Raw genomic sequence first — 6,847 nt, forward strand, 5'->3', positions numbered from 1 at the left:
GTCTCAGCGCACAAAAAAGACATCAAACTTGTCATGGGTGACTTTAACGGGAAAATCGGCAATAATAATAACAACCTCGATGAAATAATGGGTCGCCATGGACTTGGAGAAGCACGCAATAACAACGGCGAGCGATTAATTGATCTCTGCATGGCCAACCGACTTTTCATCGGCAGCACGCGATTCCCGCACAAGGACATTCATAAATATACCTGGCAAGCACCAGACGGAGTAACACGTAACCAGATCGACCACGTGCTAATTGACAAGAAACACCTGAAGTCTCTTCTAGATGTTCGAACAATGCGTAGTGCGGACATGTATAGCGACCATAAGCTAGTCGTGGCAAAAATACGCATAAGAACAATGAATATAATAACAACAAGAACAAAACAAAAGAAATTTAATATCGAAAAATTCAAGAATAAAGGCGAACGTCGGAACTTCTGTGAAACTGTAACAGCCAAAGTTAATAATATCAGTCCTACAATAAGTGCGAAGGAAAAATGGGAATTAGTGCAAAAAGCATACGTAGAATCCGCAAATGAAGTCATCGGGATCAAAAACAGTACCCGTAAAATGTGGATCACGAATGAAACCTGGGAATTAATCGAACAAAGAAGAACATTAAATCAGCAACTAAACCAGGTCCGAAGTGATGTAACCCTTGCAAGATATAACAACATAGAAAAACAAATTAAGAAAATGGCAAGAAGAGATCGTCGTAAATTCGAAGAAAACATCATCAATGACGCTGAAGTGGCGGCGGAACAAAAGGACGTGCGCAAAACATACCAATGTATCAGGAGGATCACCGGCCATTTTACAAGCATTCCACAAATTAAGAACAGCGATGGCCATATTCTCACTACGGAACAACAACAACTTAATCGATGGGTAGAATTCTTTAAACACGACGACCCAACAATAGATAACTGCGACATAGACTATACAACATCATCTCGTATCAGCACAAAGTCACCATCAGTTGCTGAAATCAGATTAGCAATAAAGAAACTCAAGAACAACAAAGCCGCAGGTAGTGACGGCATCGCACCGGAATTACTTAAAACTGATCCATCATTTGCGGCGGAAACACTTGCCCCCATTATAACAGAAGTATGGGACACAGGCAGCATCCCGGCGAAATGGAAACAAGGAATAATCATCACAATTCCAAAGAAAGGTGATCTCCGTGAATGTAAGAACTGGCGAGGAATAACCCTACTGAATACAATTACGAAGATTCTAGCGTCAATCATCCGCGAGAGAATGACAGCGCACGTCAATGAAAAATTGAGAAAAGAACAAGCAGGATTCCGCCCGGGACACAGCTGCATAGATCATATAAGCAGCCTTCGAATTATAGTGGAGCAAGCAGCAGAATTCAACTCACCACTGTATCTGACTTTCGTGGACTTTGAAAGAGCATTTGACACCGTGACTTGGCCGGCTATATGGAAAACACTAGAAAAATTTGGAATACCAGCCCAAATAACAAGATTAATAAAAGAATTATATGATAACGCGGAATGCGGTGTTCTCTTCAAAGGAAAACTGAGCCCCTCCTTCCAAATCAGAAGAGGTGTACGCCAAGGCTGCATTCTATCACCGATGCTATTCTTAATGGTACTGGATACGGTGATGGAAAAATGCAATCAAGAAACAACAGGCGGAATACAGTGGCTGCTGACTCGCCGACTTGACGATCTCGACTATGCGGACGACATCGTGTTACTATCTCATACACACAAAGATGCACAGGGGAGAATTTCAGCACTTCAAAGATACGCTGCAGAAGTTGGACTAAAGATCAATACCAACAAAACAAAAATAATGCGTATTGGAACAAACATAAGCACACCTATTTCCATTGAAGGACGCACAATCGAAGAAGTCGACGACTTTGTATACCTTGGTTGCGTAATTGCCAAAGACGGAGGAACCAACATCGATGTTAGCAAAAGAATAAACAAGGCCCGAAAAGCCTTCTTCAGACTTAATAAAATATGGAGAAGCTCAAAGATGTCTAACATACATAAGCTTCGTTTATTCAATGCTTGCATCAAATCTGTGCTGCTATACGGTTGCGAGACCTGGAAAAACACAGATGGACTGATAAACAAACTTCAGGTCTTCGTGAACAAATGTCTGCGACGAATTCTGAGACTGTTCTGGCCAAACTTGCCAACTAATGAAGAACTACTGCGCGCCTCCAAGCAAGAAAAAATAGGCACTGAAATCCGCCGCAGAAAATGGAAATGGATCGGCCATACTCTAAGAAAAGATCCGCATAACATAGCTCGCATGGCTATGGAATACAATCCGCAAGGAAAGCGCAAAAGAGGGAGACCTGCCATGTCTTGGAGGAGAACAATAGATAATGAAATTAAATCTATTGGAAAATTCTGGGCAGAAATAAAAACGATTGCCCCAAATAGAGTAAGATGGAGGAGACTCGTAGACGTCCTATGCTCCACATAAAGGAGATAAAAGGAGTGATGATGATGATGAATAATAATGTAGCGTAGTGCATATTAGTAGAGATGCGTGGCTCACAATCAGTAAGGGTCGTTACATCCACCCGCTACCAGTGGTGTATCGATTACGCAACCAATCGGCCGTCGCTGTCGGCCTCTATTGGCGCGGCGCAGAGATCGCAAGGGAGAGGAGTTCAACGTTGAGACTTCAATGATGAATTATGTATAATGTTTATTACGATATATACAAGTATTTACAAGCAGTGGTAGTTGGTGGCCCTGGTAAGGGCCGGTGACTCAGTATTTCGGTGGCCCTGAAAAGGGTCGGTTGGTCTTTCTAGGAGAGGTTCCACTCACGGTACACGAGCAGTGGCTTCGTCCGCGTTCGCTTCTCCGGGCCCCAGTAATTGCTGTTCTCGTCTGCTGAGGGTACGGAGAGAGGGTCGTTCTGTGATGAGGCCACCGGTTGTTTCCGCGGTGACTCCCCACTCAGGGCCGAAAAACTGCGACCCTTGGATCGCCTTCGGAGGCGCCTGGTGATACCGAGGGGACGTGTACCTCCGGACCCAGTAGCGCGGTGGTCTGGTTCTATTCGGTGGCGCTACCTCTAAGACGTGGAGCTTCCAAGCTACGCCCTTCTCCGGCACCCCCGGTGACGATGGCGTCTGTTGCGCTAGCTGTGGAAGCGGCGACCCTGGCGACCCTCGCTGTTCTGGCGGAGACTGCGGCGACGGCATGGCTTGTGTATGTGACCGCCTCGGCTGCCGTAGCAAAGGTCCTGGTGGCCTTGCAGGCCGTATCCTCGGCTGCCTAGACTACTGCTGGCGGCGGTGCTGAAGCTGCTGGCGGAGGCACCGGATCAACAGTGATCCTCCCTGTCGTGCTGACTGCTGCGGATGCTGGTGCCTCGGTGGCTGCTGCTTCGGTGGCTGCTGCTGAGGCTGCTGCTGAGGCTGCTGCTTCGGTGGCTGCTGCTTTGATAGCTGCTGTTTCAGTGGTCGCTGCTGATGCTGAGACTGCTGCTTCGGTGGCCGCTGCTGATGCTGCTGCCACAGTATATCCAGTAGCGCAACTCTCTGTCGGCGCCTTTGATGTTAGTGTCACACAAAATGGAGTGCGCATGTGCGAAATAAGCAAGATGCGCCACCTAAACTTCTTTCTCGCTTGCTCTTTACTCTCCATCTTTCCATCTTTTTCTAGCTACTCTAGCTTATTTGTATGTACTACATCAAATTAATCTAAATGTAATAAAAACTTAAAAAAAATAGACCATAATCGTAATGCATTGTAAAATAAAAAGATAAGAAAATATAAGCTTATGTAAATATTGTATAATATAAATATTATACTGTAAAAATATTTTAATTAAAGTTTGCGACATATAGCGTTTTTTCCTGTTAGATTGTTTGCGTTTTTGTAAATTATTAGAATTGCATCATATGGAACGTAGATTTTCTAACTGCTGAAACGTAAGCAATCCAGCAGGAAAACATACATTATATCTATATATCGCAGTCTTAAAATATTAATATAAACAACAAAAAATAAAATTTAATGTTATACGAATTACATTTATGAAAATAATTACTGTAATTATAAAAAAAAATTTAATAACTTTTTTTTAATTAAATAAGATAATTTTTATGTATCTCTCTAGAATAAAAATAATTAACTGGGATAAACAAATTTTAATCTTAATACAACAAATAAGAAACAAATATTTATCAATATTATGCATATTTTAAAATATTATTACACATATATGCCTATATATATACAAAAATATACTTTTTATTCCTATAAAAAATATTAAAATGTTAGAAATAAATAGAATTTAGGTATTCATTTTTAAACTAAAATAATATTTTATTTCCACAAACTTTTCGGTCACAAACTAGATTCGGAGATTCTCAAACTAACACAGCTCAAACAGACGGCAATTATACTAATTTCCTTCAAATTTGAGCTTTCTAAGTACACACTGGCAAGTGGCACACACCTAATCACAGTATCTTTAAACGGAACCATTTAAATAGTCCTGACAGAGAGTGACAGAGGATAAGAAGAAGTGAGAAAGAAGTTTAGGTGGCGCGACTGGGCATCTTGCTTATTTCGCGCATGCGCACTCCATTTTGTGTGACATAAAATCAGGAGAGTTGCGCTACTGGATATACTGTGTCGCTGCTGTAGCCTATATCGATGCATGGCTCGCTGCTCGTTGCTCGATCCGGCGTTCCTGATATACAGGCGCCGGATCGATTTTCCGCGCGAGATCCTTATCGCGGTGCGAGCCCCCTGGCGGACGCGCCGTGGTAATCGCGCGGCGCGAGAAGAGCGCTCGCGAGAAAGTGGCTCTCACCGAGCGCTTTCGAGAAAGTAGCTGCTCGGTGGGTTGCCTTTCCGAAGGGATGGCGTGCGGTTCATAGGAGCCGCCACAATAATAACTAATATATAATAATAATAACTTAATAATGAATTTATTATATAAAATTATTCATTATGATACTTTTCTGAAATAAACTTTGAGTTATTTAACTTTACTCAAGCAGCACATAACATTAAAAAACATTTTTTAAACGTTTATTTAATATTTGCACATTAAATAAATGATAAAATATTTAAGGGGAGGTTCTCATCTAGAGGTCCAAAAACACGGTGATTTTCTTGATTTTTTTTTCATAGAAGGAAGTACATGAACAACTTGAGTTTTTTGACAGTTATTTACTGACTCTTAAAGTGTAGAAAAAAATTTTTTTTGATACATAAAAGTGTCATGGGAAGTGTTAATACGCCGTCGAACGTCACGATGAAAAAAAAGGTACCCAAACGGTCTCCATCGCACAGCCACGTTCATGTCATCTGAAATGAAAAAATCAAAAAATTTTATAAATTATATGATATTTATTGGAGCTTGTATGTACCTATAATATCAATAAAAAGTCGAAAATTACAAAAATGGCGGACATGTGAATTTTTAGTACCGTTTTTTCCACATTTTTCGCTCTTTAAAGTGCTCGAAAAAATAAAAAAAATAAAAACGACATATATCATCTGAATTTAGGTTTAGGCTCCAATAAATTTTATCTACTTTAAAATAAAAAAAATTGAAGTCAATCCATCGAGTAGTTCTTGAGATATCGTGGAGACCAGTTTGAAAAACATGATTTTTCAGAAAACGCGTTTTAAGATTTGATTAATTTTTTCAAGTTATTAGCAAAATAATGTACCTTATAGCTAATCAGCAATTCCAGGACCATATATCAATCCTTCGTCGACTTCGTACTGCTCCATTTCAGCGATTTGGGCGGCTTTCGTCGATAATGCACACTACAACCGCATATATTAGTGTATAGAGACGCATGCTTTCCGTTATTTCAATGCCATAGCGCATCTAGCGATATCTGGTGGTGCTTTTTTATGCAATCGTTATCGGCCAAACCGCTTTGGGAACATATTCTACACACCATAAGCTATCGAAAAATGCAAAAAAAAATCGATTTCTTGGTCGAGTTAATGAAATTAGACTCATTCGGCTCGTTCTTCCACTCTTTTCCTTAATTTAACAACTCTGATAGCAAAATGATGACAATTTGCGCGCAAATTGGCAGCAAACTCGATCGATCTTGTCTACAAAACCGTATCCATCTGCGTCCGCATTTGGCTATGGATTTGGCGACAACATTTGCTAAGATGTTTTGCAACAGATTGGTAGCAAAAACTGAACAGAGTCTGCTGACAATACAGACTCTGTCTACAATTTGTTGCCAATTTAATTTGCAATCGAACATTGTCAGCAGGTTCTGCTCCAAATCTATTTCCGCAGGCTTTGCTATCAGGGGAGTGGAGTCTCCTTATATCTTTTACTTCCTGCATGAAACCAACATCTGTGCGAGAGAAAAAGGTAAAGAGTCACAAATGTTCACAATGCGCATGTGCCACTCAACCACCGTCAAAGATACGTAAACTAAAACCTCTGAAACGTCTGAAACTAACAAACACTGCGACCTGCGTGCATGACAGTCAGACAGTGCATGAGAACACTAAACAACTATATAATTTAAGGCAGGGACAATCTAAAATTTAAAACTGCCAAGGAATGTCAGGAAAGGAAGTCGTGGGTTAATCACGGCTATAATGGAACCGAGGACGTCTCGGGGACAATCTAAAGTAAACCAGGATGTCTGGTATAAAGAGGGCGACGAGCAATAAGTCAGAACACACTAAGTAGGCTTTACTATAACTTTACTTAACGTGAATATATGAGTACAATGCTTGGTATCTCAAACAATACTGAACTGTTCGCTGCACGACTGTACACGAACAACGACTTCTCGCGGGCTCGCGTACCCGAGGAGGGAGAGATGCCG

This window comes from Cyphomyrmex costatus, unplaced genomic scaffold, assembly GCF_001594065.2.
Source record: "Cyphomyrmex costatus isolate MS0001 unplaced genomic scaffold, Ccosl1.0 scaffold229, whole genome shotgun sequence".
Lineage (NCBI taxonomy): Eukaryota > Metazoa > Arthropoda > Insecta > Hymenoptera > Formicidae > Cyphomyrmex > Cyphomyrmex costatus.